General features: G+C 53.5%; 1 protein-coding gene across 1 annotated transcript in view; it reads left to right on the forward strand.

Moving 5' to 3' along the window:
- The window catches only part of LOC126029669 (complement C3 alpha chain-like), a 40,326-nt gene that overhangs the window by 12,572 nt on the left and 6,162 nt on the right, over positions 1-21,592 (forward strand). The window lies entirely within an intron of this gene.

Here is a 21,592-nt window from a genome sequence, read left to right on the forward strand (position 1 = left end):
ATCCGGCCCAGCTCTGTTCCCGGCCTGCATTCTTGCTGGCGGAGGCGAGTACGGTTCCCAGGAGGCTCACGGCGTCCTCTGCCGGCCAAAGCTGAAAGTCTGCACGGAACCATGTGTGTGGCAGATGGGGATTAGGGGGAACCCCTAACTTCTCCCCCTGGAATTCACCCCTCTCCAAGGCAGATCCAGGCACTAAACTCCAATCAGTGAACTGGTCACTCACCTCTTTCCTGCTTCAGTTTCCTCTCAACACAGTATTTTTTGGTTTGATTTCTGGGCCACACCCTGCTGTGCCCAGAGATACTCTCCTGGCAGGGCTTAGGAGACCATATTGGGAAGTGCTTGGGTTTACAAATCTGCAGAATGGACTGAGGTTCCTTCCTGCAGCGAAGGGTTAGCCAACCTGTGAGCCATCTGAATTCCTACTATACCAGGAAAGTGGCATGCTTGTTACACAGCAGCTCTGACCACTGCAGGGTGCTGTCTTGCCTTGCATGCAGCCTACCCAGGTTTGAACCCCCAGCATCCAAGAGGGTCCCCTGGAGTGCTGTCTGAGTGCAGAGGCAAGAGTAATCCCTAAGCACAGCACGGTGTGTGGCCTAAACCTCCCCACCCCAGTAATTATTGGATAGGTTTTCTCGACACCACTGACCCAGTTCTGACCCACCCCCCAAAATCTCGGCAGAGTCAATTCTCAGTTCACAGGAAGGACAAGAGTGAGCCTTTCTGGTAAATACCATTTTCTTCCCCTGAGTATGCCCAGATCCAAGCACAGATGCCCGGTTTCCTGAGATTCCTGTCATTCTCTAGCCAATCTTCCTGCCTTCATACTTATTATTATTTTGGGGGTGAAGTCTAGGGCTTTTCTGTAGGCAATACAATGCTTTCCCCCAAATGAGCTGGGTTGATTGAAAAACAAAGACCCAAATAAACTAGTTCAGAGCTCCAACAGCAACGGCCCTGACCCCCCCTCTCAAGCTGGGTTCCCCGAATCATTCCAAGACAGACAAAGCTTTCTCCCAGCTAGGATTCTGCGCCCTGGTTTAATGTGTGTAATTTGCCTTCTGGAAAAGGAGCGTGGAGAGCAAAGGCAGTCATTTGGGAACAGTGAACAATGGTCCCAATGTATGATTGTCCCCCACCAGAGCTGGGGTGCTCAGAGGTCTAAATGCAGCCTATCTGAGGGCACAGCCTCAGCCGAGTATCCACGAGAGATCTGCCCTGCTCCGGGTGAGGGAGTGGTAAGTACAGTGGGTAGAGCCAATGACCCAGGTTGGCTCCCTGATACCCCCATAGATTTCCCTGAGCGCTTCCAGGAATGATCTGTAGGTGCAGAGCTAAGAGTCAGCCCTGAGCACCGCCAAACCCAAAACACAGAGATACGTCTACACAGCCACACAGGCATGTCCACACACAGGTCCACGGCCACCAAAACATAAAACACATCTAAACAAACACACACCCCATTACCGGAAGCTGCGCTCAGATCAACTCCAGCAACTCACATGTGTCAATTTCAAGGACAGAGGCGGGGCTTGTAGCGCACCAGTCAATCCTGAGTACTTTCAGGGCTCCACACCCCCCCCCCGAAGATTTCAGCCAGGTGGGGGGGGGAGAGGATTTAGGGGAGACCCCAGTGGCAAAAGCCCTCCCATTGGGCCACTCAGAACCCCCAAAGATGGGGTTGCAAGGAGCACTTCTCAGTGCAGCTGTGTCCAGCCCCTTCTTGCCAGGTTGGGCTGAGAAAGCGGGGAGACTCCTGCCCCCATGGGATCTGGGAAATTTGGTCTGTTTAGATATTAACTCAGCCCGGCCAGGCCAAGGCAAACAGGCCACAACTGGGGCAGACAGACCAGGGGACAGATCCCAGGGCCTCACACCACTGTCCCGTCCCACCCCACCTCCCCACTGCCATGGACCCAACCTGGCTCCTGGGCCTGGTTCTGCTCTTCTGCTGGGGTCCCTCAGCCCAGGCTGAGCCGCTGTGAGTCTAGGAAGGGGGAGTTAGGGTGGGCTGAGTGGGGGTCTGGCAGGGTCTCCCAGGTCGAGTCTGGGCCTCTCAGACTGCAAACTTTCCTGGCTCGTCCTCAACCTGCCCTGAGTTCTCCCCAAACAGATACCCACCACCTCCCACCCCTGTATTTGTCATGGCACGCAGGCTGATGCTGGTAACCCCACGGGTGCTGCGGGTGGGGACCCCGGAGAAGATTCATGTCCAGGCCCACTCGGACTCCAGGCAGCCCCTGACCAAGGCCCTGGAGGTGACTCTCAGCATGTTCGACTTTCCCCTGAAGAAGAAGAAGATTGAGTCCCAGCAGCTGGTCCTGGCGCCCCAAAACCACTTTATGTTCCAGGCTACTGTGACGGTGAGTCCTGTGGGGGTGGAAGGCCAGAAAATTCAGCAGCTAAAACAAAGGGGGACTTGGTGGCTATAAAGACCATTTCAGGGGCTGGAGCAGTGGCACAAGCGGTAAGGCATTTGCTTTTCACGCGCTAACCAGGATGGACTTCAGTTCAGTTCCCGGTGTCCCATATGGTTCCCCCAAGCCAGGAGTGATTTCTGAGCGCAGAGCCAGGAGTAATCCCTGCGTGTCACCAGGTGTGGTTCAGAAAACCAAAATAAATAAATAAATAAATAAATAAATAAATAAATAAATAAATACCACTTCAGTGAGGACAAACTTCCACCAGTTTGCCGGAGGGGCCTTATTTTTGTGGCCCTAGGAGAAGCTTCTAGGTTATTTTAGTCGTGTTTTTATCCCCACCCCACCCCAGAAAACTGGTATCTAGTCTAAGTCTTATGCATATTTGTGTACACACAAATATATACATATTCATAAAGCAGCACATGTGTGAAAGAAGAACATAAGAAAAGAGTTAAGTACCATCTATATGGAAAAGACCAGAGAAATGCTTTAGGGCTGGTGAGATTTTTGTTTTTGTTTTTCTTTTTGGGCCACACTCGGTGGCGCTTAGGGGTTATTCCTGGCTCTCTGCTCAGAAATCGCTCCTGGCAGGCTTGAGGGTCCATGTGGGATGTCGAAGATTGAACCTGGGTCCATCCCAGGTTGGCTACATGTAAAGCAAACACCCTACAGCTATACTATCCCTCTGGCCCGCTAGTGATTTTCAGTATTTGTATTTCAATGTATGTGATATATATCCTGAAAAAACATTGGGGGAACACCTGGCGATGCTCATGGGTTACTCCTGGCTGTCTGTGCTCACGAATCACTCCTGGCAGTTCTTGGGGGAAACATACAAAATGCAAGGATGTGTTCTGGGTTGGCTGTGTGCAAGGCAAGAACCTTCCCTGCTGAACTATCGCTCAGGCCCTATCATAAAATGTTTGTCATATAAAAAAGAGGGAAAAAAATATATATGTCAGGAGAAACATTTGAGTGAGGCTCTGGCTTTAATTTCCTCAGTAGTGAGAGTGGTGGCCCTGGAGAGACCCCTGGTGGCCCCCAGAGCTGCTGGAGCCTGTCAGGTGTGGTCACCTGCCCCTCTAAACTGTGCTTGATCCCCAAATCCAAGCAAGGAACAGAAATAGTTGAAATCCAGAGCCTGGTAAGTTTGAAGGCAACGGGTGTGGAATGCCCAGAGGCGCCCTCTGCTGCTGGATCTGCTACACTGCAGCCCCGTGTCCCTTCACTGCAGGCCAGTCGCGTGGCCCAAGTCCCCCCTCACTTCTGCTTTTTGGGGATGGGCCTTTGCCTCTCCCCGTACGCTCCTACCCCCGCATACAAAAGCTAAGAATTGTAGGGCGTCTCTCCCCAGATTCCAGAGAGCTTAATCTACTCCCTAATGCCCGGTCAGCAGTATGTCATCATTCGGGTCACCTGGGGGTCCTCCATCCTGGACAAACCCGTACTGCTGGCCCCCCACCTCGGCTACATCTTCTTGCAGACCGACAAGACCATCTACACCCCGGGTGACACGGGTATGCGCTGGCAGACAGCTGGGTCACACACACACACACACACACGCCCCAGGTTCCCACAATGTCCCTCTGCTTCCACCTTCCCTGGGCCTCCCCAGACCCACTTGATGTACCCTTCACCCCATTACCACCCTGCACCCCTCTCTCTGCCCGCGCTGCAGTTGGTTACCAAGGCGTCACTGTCAACCACAAGATGGACCCAATAGACCAGGGCGTCATTCTGGACATTAAGGTTGATGGGTGGGAAGGTTTGAAGGGGAGGCCCAGACATGGGGAGTCCAAGCTGGGCCAGAATCACTTGTTTCCTCTCCTGGCAGAACCCGGACGGGGTCACAGTGTTAACTGAGGTATCGACGTCTTACAATGCCTTCTTCAGGAGAGACTTCGAACTCCCGGAGCTAGTCAGGTACAGTGGGCAAGGGGAATATGGAAGGATGAAAGGATGGAGAGATGGGAAGACAAAGTGACCCCTGTCTTCATCACCCCGAATTTGTACAGTCAACTCAGCCAGGGGACCTGGAGCATTGAAGCCAGTTACTATAATGCACCCACGCAGAAGTTCCGGACAGCCTTTGAGGTGAAGGAATACGGTAAGGGGAGGGAAGGGAGCTAATGGGGGCGAGTGGAGAGCTGGGCTCCAGGCCTCTCTGCTTTACCCCCCAGCACCGCACCTACCTCCAGGGGTCACCCATGAGCGTTGTCGGGCACAGATGGACCTCACTGCCCGCTTGATCATAGGCACATGCCACCAGGACGCACCAAGCTTCCATGCAAAGGTCCAGGGGTGGGTGGGCAGGAGAAAGCCAGCCCCTGTCTTGGTGTCCAGGTCTCCAGGAAAACACAGAACTCTGGGAGGAGGGAGGGGCCAGTGAAAAGCTGAGGGTGCCTGTCTGCTCCCCCACAGTGCTCCCATCTTTTGAGGTCCAACTAAAACCAAACAAGGCCTTCTTCTACCTCAAAAACGAGGCCCTCGGGGTGGACATCCATGTCCGGTGAGTACCTACCCCCAGCTGCCTGGCCCCTGTCCAGCCAGAGGAGCAGGGATGCCAAGAGAGAGAAAGAGAAAGACAGAGAGAAAAAGGGGGGACAGAGAAGCAGCAGCTGGGGTGTAGGGTCCAGTGAAGATGCTCCCTGCCCTCCTGCAGGAAACTTCAGCCACCTACACTGTCCCGCTGAGGTTTTCCAGATCATGGTACAACCTTCCTGCCTTTGCCTCCCTCTCCACTTACTTTATTCGGGTACATGTGTCAGTCAGGATGCATGGACCCTCCCGCTGAGGGGCTCCCATCAGCTACACTTCCTGTCTTGGTTGTATTTGGAAGGTCCCCAAGAGGTTGCACAAGCAGGTGCCTTTGCCTCTGGTGGCCTCTTCCAGCTGTCTTCACGGTGCCCCAATCGGAGACCACCACAAAGCAGTAAGACTGTCAGGACCGTAACTGCCATGTGTTCTCCCTCCATCCATCTTCCTCTCTATCTTCCTCTGGCTCCGGCTCTCTCACCCTCCTCCCTCTCACTTCCCACAATATTTTGTTTTGGGGGCCAAACATGTGACGCTCTGGACTGACTCCAGGAATGCTTAGGGAGGACCCTAAGGGATGCTGTGGATAGAAATCAGGTTGACCACGGGCTGGAGAGATAACATGGAGGTAGGGCGTTTGCCTTGCATGCAAAGCCATGGTGATTCGAATCCACATCTCATATGGTCTCCTGAGCCTGCCAGGAGTAATTTCTGAGCTTAGAGCCAGGAGGAACCCCTGAGCACTGCCGGGTATGGCCCAAAATCCAGAAGCAAGGCCAGCGCCCTCCCCACTCACCCATCGCTCCCACCACAACCATGCAACCATCTTAAGCAGCCAGGGGCCACTGGTTCCTTCCCAGAGCTTCCAAACTTTCTCTGCAGCCCCCTGAGGTGCACCCCTCCCAGAGCCAACAGGGTGATCTCTCCACTCTCCTCACACCCCCCACAGGTATATAATCAACAAGCCAGTGGATGGGCATGCTTTGAGCATCTTCGGGGTGCAAAATGGTTCCCGAAGCACCCCCATCCCAAGCTCCCTGCAGAAAGTCAAGGTGACTGAGCCCCAATTCTGCCCAGCCCCACCACCCTCCAGCCCTCTCATCTCCTCCATGCTCCAAGAAATCACCTTGTCCTCACTCTCCTGGCCCAAACAGATCTCCAAAGGCATAGGCCACATTATCCTCCGGAAGGACATGCTCACGGACGTATTTCAGGGTGCAGAGGACGACCTCCTCAGGGCCTCTTTCTTTGCCAGCGTCACTGTGTTCTCCTCGGGTAACCCCTTCTTTACCAGCAAACCCCCGCACTGAGTTTGGGACACAGACAACCCTCAGTGAGGGTTGTGTGACCTAAGTCTCACTCCCCCCCATTTCCTAGCCATACAAGTGAGGAGGTGTCAGAAGGGTTTGGGGGGAGGGGAAGGAAGCTCCCATTCAAAGGAAGCCCCCCCCCAATATCAGCAATTCCTCCCATCCCAAAACAAAATCTAGCTTTGTTCACAGCCACGATGGGGTTCCTGTTCCTCCAGCTGGTGAGATGGTCCAGGCCGAGACCTCACCGATGAAGATCGTCCGGAGCCCATACGACCTCAAGTTCACCAGGACACCCCAATATTTCAAGCCCGGGATGCCCTTCCACTTTAGGGTCAGAGTCTGGTTTGCTCAGCTCCTGGGCCTCCCTCATCACAGAGTCTGTCTGCTGCTTCCCCCAGTTCATCTGCCTGAGCTCTTTTTGGGGGGTAGGGGCACACCAGGTGGTGCTCAGGGGTTACTCCTGGCTCTGCGCTCAGAAATCACTACTGGCAGGCTCTGGGTCCTTCAAAAATCAAACCGGGGTCCTTCCTGGGTTGGCCGTGTGCAAGGCAAATGCCCTACAGCTGTGCTATCGTCCCGCCAGAGCTCTGGGCTCACGATGTTCTCCAAACCAATCCTAAAATTTTCTTGACTCTTCCTTTTCTGTCTTGGGGGGTAATGAGGGCCATGCTCGGTGGTGTTCAGAGTTTACTCCTGCCTCTGTACTCAGGGGTCACTCCTGGCAGGGCTCAAGGAACCCTATACAATTCCAGGAATCAAAACTGGGTTGGGGGGCCAGGTAGGTGGCGCTGGAGGTAAGGTGTCTGCCTTGCAAGCGCTAGCCAAGGAAGGACCGAGGTTCAATCCCCAGGCGTCCCATATGGTCCCCCTAAGCCAGGGGCGATTTCTGAGCACATAGCCAGGAGTAACCCCTGAGCGTCAAACGGGTGTGGCCCAAAAACCAAAAAAAAAAAAAAAAACTGGGTTGGTTACATGCAAGGCAAGTGCCCTCCTTGCTCCGAATTTTCTAGACTCTGAAAACCAGCCTTTTCCACACCAAAATAAAAAAAATAAATAAACAAAAAACAACCAGGACAAGAAGGTAATTGGGCCAGGGAGCTAGTTAGCCTTTCATCTCACCAACCCCCAGCTCGATCCCTGAGACCACATACATCTCCCAAGCCACCGCCAGGGGTCACTTCTGAGCAGAGTCTGAACACCAATGAGTGTGGCCCAATTCCTCCTCACCTACCCCCCAAAATAGATGATGGATCTAAAATTATCCTATGGGCCTTTGAAGACACAGACAAACTAAGAATAACTGCTCAGGAGTAGAGCTTGGGGAATCTTTACCCAGCCAACGTGGGGCCTCATATAGATATACTTTTTATTAGTTTTTTGGGGGGTCACACCTTGCAGTGCTCAGGGGTTACTCCTTGTTCTGTGCTCAGGAATCACCCTTGGCAGTACCCAGGAGACCCTAGGAGATCAAACCTGGGTCAGTCATCTGCAAGGCAAACACCCTCCCCACTGAGCTATTGCTCTGGCCCCAAAGGAAACCTTCATCATACCTACCCCTTGTTCTACTCCAGGTCTTGGTCTCAAACCCTGATGGGTCCCCGGCAGCCCACGTCCCTGTCCAATACCAGAACCAGCACGTGCTCACCTCAGCCGATGGAATAGCCGCCATGACCATCAACACGGATGCAAATTCCCAACAACTACCTATTGTGGTACCTGAGGCAGAGATGGGCAGAGAGGACAGAGGTGGATCTGGGAGGGTTATGGGGAAATTTGGGGCATTCACTCTTTCCATTCCCTCTCCCCCAGGTGGAAACCGCCGACAAGTCTCTCCAGCCAGAGGAACAGGCGTCAGCCAGGATGATGGCTGTGCCCTACGAGACCCAGGATGGGTCTGGGAACTTCCTGCACATTGAGGTGAAGACTCTGGGCACCGAGGTGGGCAGCAGCATCCAGATGAGCCTTCATACGTTGCATCAGAACCCCAAAACCCAGGACCAGATCGCATACTTTACCATCCTGGTGAGAAGACTAGGAATTTGTTTGTTTGAGGGCACACCCGGTGGCATTCAGGGATTATTCCTGGCTCAGTGATTTCTGAAAATCACTCCTGACAGGCTCAGGGGAACCATGTGGAATGCGAGGATCGAACCCGGTTCTGTCCTGGGTCGGCTGCGTGAAAGAATAATGCCTTTCCAGTGTGCTATCACTCTGGCCCCAGAAACTACCAACCCCAACACCTCCTTCCCCTAGAAGAACTTTTACCTGGGCTTCACATGAGCTGTCAGACAGAGGGAAAACTCAGACCAGAGTGCAAATCTGAGTCTCTCTTGGGCTAGAACAGTCTTTGTGAAAGGCATGGGGAATATGGGGACTTCTGACCTTCTTAGCTCGAGTCTCTTTGCTTCCAAGGTGCTGAGCAAGGGTCAGATTGTGAGTGCCAAACACCAACCAAGAAGTCCTGGGAGCCTTTTCACATCTGCGATCATTGACGTGACCCCAGAGATGCTGCCTTCCTTCCGAATTGTGGCCTTCTATCTACTGCCCTCCCAGCAGAGAGGTCAAGACCCAGAACTGGTGTCTGATTCCTTATGGATTCATGTGAAGGACAGGTGCATGGGAACGGTGAGTCACACCCACTGAGGCTGCACAGAGACTTCAGGCACCAGGGAGCTGCTCAATTGACTGACAATGGATGACAGGGCAGGGGTGGGAAGAAGAGAAAAATGTGGCCTTAAGAGCTCAACTCAGGGCCTGGAAAGATAGCACAGCGGTGTTTGCCTTGCAAGCAGCCGATCCAGGACCAAAGGTGGTTGGTTCAAATCCCGGTGTCCCATATGGTCCCCCGTGCCTGCCAGGAGCTATTTCTGAGCAGTCAGGAGTAACCCCTGAGCACTGCTGGGTGTGACCCAAAAACCAAAAAAAAAAAAGGGGCCGGGTAGGTGGCGCTGGAGGTAAGGTGTCTGCCTTGCAAGCGCTAGCCAAGGAAGGACCTCGGTTCGATCCCCCGGCGTCCCATATGGTCCCCCCAAGCCAGGGGCGACTTCTGAGCACATAGCCAGGAGTAACCCCTGAGCGTCAAACGGGTGTGGCCCAAAAACAAAAAAAAAAAAAGAGCTCAACTCAGAGGGCCAAAGAGATAGCATGGCATTTGCCTTACATGCAGAAGAACGGTGATTCAAATCCCAGCATCCCTGAGCCTGCAGGAGTAATTTCTGAGCATAGAACCAGGAGTAACCCCTGAGCGCTGCCAGGTGTGACACACACCCCCTCCCGCAAAAAAAAAAAAAAAAAAAAAAACTTGGGGCCGGGCGGTGGCGCTGGAGGTAAGGTGCCTGCCTTGCCTGTGCTAGCCTAGGACGGACCGCGGTTCGATCCCCCGGCGTCCCATATGGTCCCCCAAGAAGCCAGGAGCAACCTCTGAGCGCATAGCCAGGAGTAACCCCTGAGCGTCACAGGGTGTGGCCCAAAAACCAAAAAAAAAAAAAAAACAAACCTCAACTCAAGGGGCTGGAGCAGTGGCGCGGAGTGGTAAGGCATCTGCCTTGCTGGCATTAACCTAGGACAGACAGAAGTTCAATCCCCCAGCATCCCATATGGTAACCAGGCCAGGATTAATTTCTGAGCGCATATCCAGGAGTAACCTCTGAGCATCATTGCCCCCCCCTCAAAAAAAAAAAAAAAGAAAGAGCTCAACTCAAGATCAGGCACAGCAGGTCGGGTGCTTGCCTTGCACAGGGCCAACCTAGATTTAATCTCTAACATCCTATTGGGTCTCCCAAGCTCACCAGGAGTGATTCCTGAGTTCAGAGCAAGAAGTCACCCCTGAGTATTGCCAGGTGTAATCCAAAAAACAAACAAATGAAAAAAGTGTGGGGAAACTCAACCTGGGAATGGAGAGGTTTAACACAATTATATGTTATTGGAATTAGGCTGGTGGGGTTCCCCGATGTTTCATCTAGGCATTAAAAGGGTTGAATTAAAAAAAAAAAAAAAAGAGGGTTGAATTTGGGGCCGGAGAGATAGCATGGAGGTAGGGTGTTTGCTTTGCATGCAGAAGGACAGTGGTTCGTTCTAATCCCAGCATCCCATATGGTCCCCCGAGCCTGCAGGGGGGCAATTTCTGAGCGTAGAGCGTAGAGTAGTCCCTGAGCATTATAGGATGTGGCCTAAAAGCCAAAAAAAAAAAAAAAAAAAAAAAAGAGGGTTGAATTTGAAAGTGGTCTTGTGGGGAAGGTGGGACTGGGTTTCCCATGAACCCCTTTGGTTCTCTTTCCTGGATCAGCTGAAGATTGAGTTGAAGAACGAAAAATCTGGGCAGAGTTTATTACCGGGGCATTCCACGACCGTGAAGGTGACGGGGGATGCAAAGGCCAACATCTGTATGCTATTTGTGGACAAGGCTGTCCATGTCCTAAACAGCAAACACAGACTCACACAGAAGAAGGTGAGAGGACACGAGAATTAGGACAGGAGGCTGCCAGGAGATTTTGTTCTGTTCTCTTTTATTTTAGAGCCACACCTGGAGGTGCTCAGAGCTGACTCTGTGGGGGCTCAAGGAACCCTATAGAATGATTGTAAGAAGATAGAATCTTGGGGCCGGGCGGTGGCGCTGGAGGTAAGGTGCCTGCCTTGCCTGCGCTAGCCTTGGACGGACCGTGGTTCGATCCCCCGGTGTCCCATATGGTCCCCCAAGCCAGGAGCAACTTCTGAGCACATAGCCAGGAGTAACCCCTGAGCGTTACCGGGTGTGGCCCAAAAACCAAAAACCAAAAAAAAAAAAAAAAAAAAAAAAAAGAAGATAGAATCTTGACTGGCTGCTTGAAGGGCAAGCTTCCTAAACGCTGTCCTATCTCCAGCTCCAGCTACCTGGAAAATCATTGTTTCTAGCTGGAGTCATATTTCTTCAGTCCAGATGGACGACATGGCGGGGTAGGGGGGAGACTTAAAGGACTCGGGCAGAACCTTTATATGCGGGATATCTGGGCATTTTCTCCTGCACCATGCAGTTCCCTGAGCACCTGGATATCAACCCTTTAGCATTGAGTAGCCCCTGAACAGTGTTGGATGTGGCCCAAAGGCTAACAAACTTGAGAGACAGAAAGTGAGTGCCCACAGGGTGTAGGATGCTAGTCTTTCATTGACTGGAGTGGTGATATAGTGGATAGGTCACTTGCCTTGTATGAGACTGAACTGAGTTTGATCCCCAGCATCCTTGAATGTCCCCCCGAGCACCACCAGAAGTAATTCCTCGGCAAAGAGCCAGGAGTAACCTCTGAGCACTGCCAGGTGTGGCCCCAAAAGAAAAACAAAAGGTTGTAAGGATTCAAGAAGCTAGTTTGTAATATCATAGAGATTGGCAGGTGCTAATGGCTTCAGATATGGCATGGAGAATACTTGGAGTCCTTTTTCAGGGTTGGGGGGAGTTTTCATGGCTCTGCCCCCAGCTCTTTCCACCCCCAGGTCTGGGATGTGGTGGAGGAAAATGATATCGGGTGCACAGCAGGCAGTGGAAAAGACAGATTCGGGGTGTTCAAAGACGCTGGCCTGGACTTCAAGTTGAGCACCGGAATGGGCACCAAGGCCAGCTCAGGTATATGCAGAAGGTGGGCCCGAAGGAGATAGGATGCGGGGGACAGGGTGCACTTTGCAGCGGCTGAGCCAAGCTCCTGCCACTCAAACTGGGACAGTCATGAGTCCCAAATGGTGGGAGGGTGGGGAGGGCACTTGCCTTGCAAACGGTTAATCCTAGTCCAATTCCTGGCCTCCCAGAGGGTTCCCTAAACCCATCAGGAGTGATTCCCTGAGCACACAGCCACAAGTTACCCCCAGGCACTGTCCGGTGTGGACCCAAAACCAAAATAAATAAAAATAAAACAAAAGAGGGGCCGGCAAGATAGCATGGAGGTAAGGCGTTTGCCTTCCATGCAGGACGGTGGTTCGAACCCCGTAGAGCCAGGAGTAACACCTGAGCACTGCCGGGTGTGACCCAAAAACCAAAAAATAAAGAAATAAAAAAATAAAATATAAAACAAAAGAAACAGGAGCCGGAACGGTGGTGCAAGCAGTAAGGCATCTGCCTTGCCCACTCTAGCCTAGGACAGACTGTGGTTCGATCCCCCGGCATCCCGTATGGTCCCACAAGCCAGGGGTGATTTCTGAGTGCATAGCCAGGAGTAATACCTGAGCGTCACCAGGTGTGACCCCCCCCCAAAAAAAAAAAAACCATTGGGCTTACAGTCACAACTCCAGAACAATCTGAATGTTACTTTGCCCTCTCATTCTTCCCTCTCACCCCCAGACTGGCGATGCCCCCCAGAACCTCCCATTGTTCGCCACCGCAACCGTCGCCAGGCTCTGAAGAGGCTACAGGCCAAGCAAAATGCAGGTCAGAACTGAAACTGCCCCCTCAGGACTCCCAACCTACTGCATCCCTCATCGGCCACACCAGAGACCTGGACACTTCCAGTGGCTTCTAGGAAAGGTGGAACCTTCCATCACCAAGCTGGGCAGGCGTTAGAGTAGAATTTCTAGCACAGTTAGATAGCTTCAAGCCATCAGATCAGCGAGCAGGCGGCCCTGCCCTGGCTGGGAGTGGGGTTGCATTCTCTCCCCTAACTCCTACTTCCATCCTGCAGTTGGCCAGTTCGGGACCCAGCTGGAAAAGCAGTGCTGTGAGGCAGGAATGCGGGTGAGCCCCGTGGGACTGAGCTGCGAGGAGAGGGCCCGGCATGTGCGACTTGGGCCGGCCTGCGTGGCTGAGTTTCTCAGATGCTGTCATCAGGCGCAGCAGGCCCAGGAGGAGGAGCTGTACCCAGGGACAAGTGAGCACAATACTGAGAGTACAGGGAAGAGTGGCACGTGCCACCCCACATCTCCAGCCCTGCTCCCTCTGATGGGAGAGGCTGGAAACTGATCCCGCCCACTACAGCGCCTGATGGGGAACTGGAAACGGACCCTACCCCCAAGAGGGCCTGATAGAAACATCAAACCCTCCAGAGGTTTGATGGAAGGGTTTGGAAATTGACCTCTTCCTCAAGTGTGTCTGGAAGGACGTCCTGAGTGCAGATTCTACCCTAGGGTGGTCTGATAGGAGGAACTGAAAATATCCCGCCCGCAGGGGTCTGTCTGCTGGAGGGACTAGAAAGAGGATCTGGTAGAAAGGACGGAAAGTGGTCCCCAACCTCAAGAAAGGGGATGAGGCTTAGAGTCTATCCCACTGCCTCTAATTTCCTGAAAGGAGGTCCACCAGGCTTGTGGTGGAAGGAGTTAGCATGGACCCCTGCCCATTGCAGCTAATTATGAAGATGATGATTTCTTCGAAGAAGACTTGTCTCTTAGAAGCTTGTTCCGTGAGAACTGGCTCTGGATAAACATGATCCTGCCCCAAAATCAGTCAGGGTAGGTCCAGCCCCCAGCCACGGCCCCCCAGCCTCTGGCCCTGGTCCCTTCCAAGCACCACAAGCAATACTCGGCATCACGGTCCCTAAGTGGAGTCCCCTATTTGGAACCTCCCTGGTCCGCCTCCCACGTCTTCTTCAGGGCTACCCACATGCCCCTCCAGAAGGATCAGAAAGCGCCCCCTGGCAGATATGTGGCCCCTCCGCTGGAGGGTCTGTCTGGGGCAGGAAGTCAGCGACGCCTTCTCCCTCTGACCTCCCTACCTCCCTCCTAGCATCTCCCACAGCAACATCTGGGCCCACTTTCCTGACTCCATCACCACCTGGCAGCTTGGGGCAGTGAGACTAAATGCTGGACAAGGTGAACACCCCTCCCTGACAGTCTGATGCCAAGGGGGACCCAGGGAACGAGAGGTCCTTGCTCCTTGCGTTCCCCCACATCAAGCCCTTCTTTCTCTCTAGACCTCTGCATCTTGGAGCCCTTAGAACTGACAGTTCAGGAGCTGTTCTTTGTGGATCTCAAGTTGCCTCCCTCAGTGGTCAAGAATGAGCAGGTCCACGTGAAAGCTGTGCTGCACAATTTCAGAAACCATTTGGTTCGGGTAAAGACCCCCCTCAGGCCCTCCTCGCCCTGTGCATCTTGGGGGAGCAGGGCTGGAGAGACGATGGTAGAGAGAGTCAAGGCACTTGCCGGCGGTGCATACAGTCCCTGAAGCACTGCCGGGAGCAATCCCTGGCAGGCTCAGGGGATCATATGAGAATTTGAGATTTGAACTGAACCCAGGTCCATCCAAGTCGGCCCCGTGCAAGGCAAGTGCTCTACCGCTGTGCTATTGCTCCAGCCCCCAAAAATTTTTTTAAAGTGGGAATTGGAGAGATAGTACAGAAGGAGGGCTCTTGCCTTGTACAGGGCCAACCTGACTTTATTGCAAGGCAAGTGCCCTCCTCACTGTCCTATCCCTTGAACCCCGATGTGCATTTGAGAAAAGAGGTAACAGAGGCCCAGAGGGGTATACTAGCTTTCCTGAGTTCACACAACACGGAGCACTGTGTTGCCAACTCAGGTCCCCCAAACTGCTCTGCCTTACTCGGGGTAGAGGGGAGCAGGAAGGACTTTGCTCCAGGACTCCATGCTCCAATGATACACCCCCACCCCACCCCAGGTGGGAGTGGAATTCCCCCACAAGGAATCCTTGTGCAGCGTGTCCAGGCCGGGCTCCCCCTGGCGACAGCGGGTGACGGTGCCCCCCATGACCTCCAAGATGATCCCCTACGAGTTCATCCCACTGGAGGCGGGACAGGTGAAAGTGGAGGTGAAGGTGGGCGGAGAAGCCCGGGACCACGTGCGGAAGACGCTCCTCGTTCGGGTAATGGGGAAACTGGGGGGGTGCGGAGACCTTGGGTCATTTAATCCCCAGGAACTGAGGAGGGAGGGGTACCCAGGACACTCACCCCCAGAGCACTGGTTCAGGGATCTCCGATGCTAGGCTGGGATGGGAGCTGGTGCCCGTTGTGTGGCCATCGGGCATATGCTCAAATGCTCTGGGCTTCATTGGAGACGAATGTCTCCATGCACGCATGCTTTGAGCCCCATTAATATTGCTTTACTTTTTTTGTTTTGTGTTTTTTGGTCACATCAGTGGTGCTGAAGGGTTACTCTTGGCTCTTTGCTCATAAATTGCTCCTGGCAGGCTTGGGGGACCATATGGGATGCCAGGAATTGAACCTGTGCCCATCCCAGGTTAGCAGTTTGCAAGGCAGATGCCCTTCTACTGTGCTATCACTTCAACCCCCTCTATTTTTTCTTTTCTTTTTCTTCTTTTTATTTTATTTATTTTATTATTATTTTTATTATTTTATTTTATTTTATGTTTTGGTTTTTGGGTCACACCCAGAGAGCCCCCAAATCTGGCTCTGTGCTCAGAAATTGCTCCTAGCAGGTTTGGGGACCATATGGGATACTAGGAATCAAACCCAGATCTGTCTCAGATCGGCAGTGTGCAAGAACAATGCCCGACAGTTGGCAATTGCTCAGGCCCCACAAAGGAACTTCAAAGACACAAAGTCAGCCTAGACTCTAGATGCCACGACCCTTTACATTTTTTCTTTTTCATTTTGTTTTGGGTCACACCCAGTGATGCTCAGGGCTGACTCTTGGCCTTTCCTGCTGTGCTATCACTCTGGTTCAATCCCATGTTAGAGGCGAGGTTTGAGTTTTCTTGGGGAGCTACATCCAACAGTGCTCAGGGGTTACTCCTGGCTTTGTGCTCAAGCATCAGTCCTAGCAGTGCTCAGGAGACCCGATGAGATGCTGAGATCAAATTCAAGTTAGCTGCATACAAGGCAAGTGCCTTCCCTGCTTTGCTATCATTCCAGTCTCTCTCTCTCTCTCTCTCTCTCTCTCTCTCTCTCTCTCTCTCTCTCTCTCTCTCTCTCTCTCTCTCTTTCTCTCTCTCTCTCTTTTCCTGGCAGACAAGACAAGGGAGGCAGAGAAGTTAAGTCACTGGCCTCCAGTCAAACAACGAAGGGCACAGAAAAGCCATATCTGGGGGCCCCGTGCTCCTCCTTCCCGTGATCCTCCTCACCAAGCACTGGTGTCTCCTCTGGAACCCCCAAACTCTGTCCTTTTGATGTGTTGTTTATCTTCCCATTTCCTTTGCTTCCCACAGGAGCGTTGGCAGGTGGAAAAGAGATCCCACAGCATCCTGCTAAACCCCCAAGGTTGGTAGGAAATGGGTGAAGGACAGGGAAGGGGCTGACCCTCAACCGGTGCCTGTCCCCCATTTCTCCGACATCTGCCAGCGGCCTGACTCCATGTCCTGGCAGGACAGACCCAGAATATAAAGTTGCCCAGACAAGAGTTGGAGAACCATGTCACCAACACGGAGAAAGAAGTAATCATCAGTGTCCAAGGTGTGAGGGTGGTGACAGGGATGGGAGTGGCAGGAGCATGGGACTTGAGGAGACCCCTGAATCTGGCCTGACACCTCCTCATGGCTACCAGGGGACAAGCTAGCAGAGACGGCGCTGGGCAGCCTGACCCCCAGGGAGACTCGGAAACTGCTGACCATCCCCCAGGGAAACCCTGAGCAGATTCTGAGCACCCTGGCACCCCTCATCCTGCTAACCGGTTACCTGGATGCCACCGGCCAGTGGGGCAAAGTCGGGGTAGAGCACAGGGAACAGGTAGTCAAGAACATTGTCAGCGGTGAGTGCCCCCCCCATACAAACAAACAAACAAAAAAAAGCCCAAATGGGTGCCAGAACCATAGCACAGTGGGAGGGCACTGGCTTTGCACGGGGCTGGCTAGGATTTGATCCCTGGCTCAGGGGTCCCTGAGCCCCTGCCAGGAGTGATCCCTAAGCACAGAGCCAGGAATCAGCTGTGAGCACTGCCAGTTGTAGTCCAAACACCAAGAGTCAAACTTAAAGGGGCCACTTGAGAGATAGCATAGCACGGAGGGCCCTGGCACATGGCCCACCCAGATTTGATACCCAGCATCCCATGTGTCCCCCCCCATGCCTGCCAATTGTAATTTCTTTCTTTTTTATTTTTATTTTTTGGCCACACCCGTTTGATGCTCAGGGGTTACTCCTGGCTAAGCGCTCAGAAATTGCCCCTGGCTTGGGAGGACCATATGGGACGCTGGGGGATCGAACCGCAGTATTTCCTTGGCTAGCACTTGCAAGGCAGACACCTTACCTCTAGAGCCACCTCTCCGGCCCCGCCAATTGTAATTTCTGAGCACAGAGCCAGGATTGACCCTTGAGCACCGCTGGGTGTGGCCCCCAAACCAAATTAAAATAAATTTAACAAAAAAGCTGGGGCCAGAGAGATAGCATGGAGGTAAGGCGTTTGCTTCTCATGCAGAAATTCAGTGGTTCAAATCCCGGCATCCCATATGGTCCCCCGTGCCTGCCAGGGCGATTTCTGAACATAGAGCCAGGAGTAACCCCTGTGCGCTGCTGGGTGTGACCCAACAAACAAACAAACAAACAAAAATCAGGAGTAGGGGCCAGAGCAATAGCACAGTGGGTAGGTCGTTTGCCTTGCACGCAGTTGACCCAGGATAGACCTGGGTTCAATACCCGGCGTTCGATATTGTTCCCCAACAGGAGCGATTTGAGTGCATAGCTAGGGGTAACCCCTGAGAGTCATTGGGCATGACCTAACCACCCCCTCCAAAGAAAAAGGCAGAAGTAAGCCCTGGCCTGCACCTTCAAATCATTCACATCCACCAGCCTGTGCTGGAATAATGTCCCTCACATGACTGTACCCCAACATCCAAGCTCCATGCACATTCTGCTCATGTGCCATCCCCAGGTTACACTCAAATGCTAAGGCACCGGAACGCAGATGGAACCTACCACACTGTCAAAGGAACGCCAGGGAGCACATGGTAAAAAAACAAACAAACAAACAAACAAAAAAAAAAACCATGTGGCTGAGAGCCAGACACGGCTCCTCAACCTGGGTGCATCCACAATAGACGGGTGGTACAGGGTCTGGCAGGTCCAGCAGGCCTGAGAGGCAACCCAGCACGGGCTCCCCCAGGCTGCTGATGCCCCCTATATCCTGCAACACCCCCTCCCGGGGTCCTCCTTCCAAAAGGCTCACCAGCTATGTGCTCCGGATCTACTCGCTGGCACAGAAAGTCACGACCCTCCCTGGGCTGGAGGAACGCTCTCTGTGCGCCATGGCGCGCTGGCTCAGCATCCACAGGCAGGCTGGGGACGGGCACTTCATGGAGCAAAGTCCCGTGGTCCTGAGCTCCATGAAGGTCAGTGGGATCCACCACCCCGGGGTGCCACACCCGCGCTGCAGAGGGAAACCCTGAGCCCAGAGTCAAGGTCGAAGCTTGGCGAGGTGCAGCCTCACCAGGCTGACTCTGCATCCACAGGGCGGTACCCAGGGCTCCGAGGCCTCCGTGTCCCTCACAGCTGCTGTCCTCATCTCCCTGCACGAGGTGAAGGATATCTGCCAAAAGGAAGAGCCGGTAGGCACAGAAACGGAGGGCAAGGGTCAGGGGGCACAGAGATAGCAAGGTTGGTGGCACCTGCTTGCTTGTGGCTGCCTCTGGTTCAATTCCTGGCACTGGCACCGTTGACCATCCTCCTCTTTTGAGCCCTATAGGGAGGGATGGTCCCCTAGTTTGATTACTGGCATTCCATAGGATTCCTTGAGCACTGCCAGGAGTGATCCCTGAGCACAGAGCCAAGAGTCAGATCTGAGCATCACTGGCTGTGGCTTGGAAACATAATAGAGGGCAGGCGATCAGGCACCTGGGTGATACCCTTCCAGTTCCCAGTCCCCCCTTTCCTCTGACCTCCGCCGCTGTCTCTCTGACTCCATAGAAATTGCCCGTCAACCTGGAGCGAGCCAGTGGTTTCTTGGAGCAACGCCTGCCCCACCTGAAGACGCTCTTTGCTGTTAGCATCACGTCCTATGCCCTGGCACTGACCCAGAGCCCCCACGCCAATGACCGTCTATGGGACATCAGCAACCACAGTGGGTATCGGGGACTCCGAGTTAGGATGAGCCCTTGAGCCACCAAAGTCCACGAGACTGACTTGGTCTCGCGTGGCTTGGAGAGCGGAGTGGGCATGGTGATTCGAGGGGGCGTGGTGTGTCAAGTGGCATGCGAGCAGGGCTTGGTCGAGTGTGGCTTGTGGAGTGGGGGTGACTATCAGAAAGGCGTGGCTTTGTGCGTGGCCTGGGGATGCACAGATAGATTACAGACATGGGGAGGTCTCCGGACATAGCATGGAGAGGTTGTGGAAAGCTGAGATCTTCTTGTTCAAAAGGGAACCCCAAAAGGATGGAGCCATAGCACAGTGGAGAAGACTGCGATTTTGCCTTGCCTTTGATCTCTGTAGGCTTTTAGGGATCCCTGATTGCTGAGCACAGACCTTAGGAGTGCGCCCTGAGTCTTGCCTGGTGTGGCCCCCTACAACAAAAATAAATGATGGCCAAAGAGAAAATACAGAAGTGAAGACGGGGCTGGAGTGATAGGACAGACATAAAGACAGAGGGGTTTGTTGGCCTTGCTCATGGCCAATCTGGGTTTGATCCTTGGCATCCCATAGGGTCGGACCCCTGAGCACAGAGCGAGGAGTAAGCCCTGAGCATCACTAGGTGTGACCCCCTCACCCAAAATAAAGAAAACAGAAAAGAGAAAGAAAAAAAGAAAGGAAAGAAATGGAGGGGCCGGGCAGTGGCGCTGGAGGTAAGGTGCCTGCCTTGCCTGCGCTAACCTAGGACGGACCTCGGTTCGATCCCCCGGCGTCCCATATGGTCCCCCAAGCCAGGAGCGACTTCTGAGCGCATAGCCAGGAGTAACCCCTGAGCGTCACAGGGTGTGGCCCAAAAACCAAAAAAAAAAAAAAAAAAGAAATGGAGGCATTTGCCTTACATATGGTTGATCCCAATTGGTTTCCCAACCTCACATTGGGTCCCCTGAGCACAGCCAGGTTTCAATCAACCCCCAGCCACACACACCCACACACGCAAACATACCCAAATAAGTAAAAGTAAGGGACAGCTGGATCAATGGCAGCGGGCGCCCGGATGGCGGTGACAGGCTGGGCTTTGCCTCGTGTGCAGATGGGACGCACAGGCTGCTCCAGGAGCAGACCTCATCCCTGTCGAGAGTGGAGGCCATGGCCTATGTGCTCCTGCAGAAGCTTCAGCTCCGACTCCACAACGAGACTCACGCCATCGCCAAGTGGCTCCTGGAGGCCAGGGAGCTGACTGGAGGCTTCAGGTCCTCCCAGGTGAGGTGGCGCAGCGTGTCCAGGAAAGTAGGCATGGTGGGCAGTGACCATGGGCAAGGGCATGAGGCATGAATAAATGAGTGGGCGTGACCACTGCTTGTTGTGGGCGTGGCTGTGTGGGTGGGCGAGGTAGGGGCAGGGTGGATCTATCCTTCTGTGCTGATCCGAGCTCTGTGGTCTCCCTACACTGCAGACCATCGTGGTGGCCATGGAGGCATTGGCCTGCTACTGCCAGGCAGTCCCCTTTGACCTCCAAGTTCGCATCAAGGTCCTCGACGGAGACTTGCGCTCAGAGTGGGTCACGGAGCTGAGTGAAGCCTCCCAGCAGAAGTCAATCCAGGTGGGAAGAGCCCAGTTTAGGGGTTCGGGGGCCATGACATAGAGGGGTGGGCACTGGTATTGACGGGTTTGATCTCCTGCATCCTATAGGGATCCCCCCAGGCCTACCCTCTGGCCTGTCCCCTAGCCTGCCAGGTGTGACTCCTGAGCACAGAGCCCTGAGTAACCCTTAAGCATCATTGGGTGTAGCCTGGTGGGGGTAGGGAGGAAAAAGAGAGGGTTGGAAAGAGGGGGAAGGAAGGCCGGCCAGAAAAGGCATTTTCTCATAGTATTCATATCTAGAGTGGCCATATTTATGATACTTACAATAGGGCAGCAGCTAGCAGGAAGTCAGGTGCAGAGTTGACACTATTTATTGGTCTCATGGTGGGAAATTGGGAGGAGAGATAGAAAGAGAAAAACAACAGTGGAGGGGCTGAAGAAGTAGCAAAGAGTTTGCCTTGCACGCAGCCAACCTGGAGTCTATCCCCAGCACCCATAAGGTCTCCTGAACCCATCAAGAGTGATCCCTGAGCTCAGAGCCAGGAGACAGCCATGAGCACTGCCAGGGGTGGCCAAAGAAAAAAATAAAATAAAAATATGTTAAGGCAAAGAAATTGTTCAATGTGACGCATAAGCACAGTGCATGGCCAGACCTTCGGAGGTAGAAGAAACAGGAATGGGAGAATATTAGAGGCTGAGAAACAGCATCTAGTGCCAACCCCGCAGTGTGCACAGGGGTGATGGGAAGGGCAGGTGTGTGGTGGGGTGAGCTGACTAGAAGCAGAGGAGCTGGGAGCAAGGGGAGGGGTGTAGGGCTCAAAGC

The sequence above is a fragment of the Suncus etruscus genome, chromosome 15 (assembly GCF_024139225.1).
Source record: "Suncus etruscus isolate mSunEtr1 chromosome 15, mSunEtr1.pri.cur, whole genome shotgun sequence".
Taxonomy (NCBI): Eukaryota; Metazoa; Chordata; class Mammalia; order Eulipotyphla; family Soricidae; genus Suncus; species Suncus etruscus.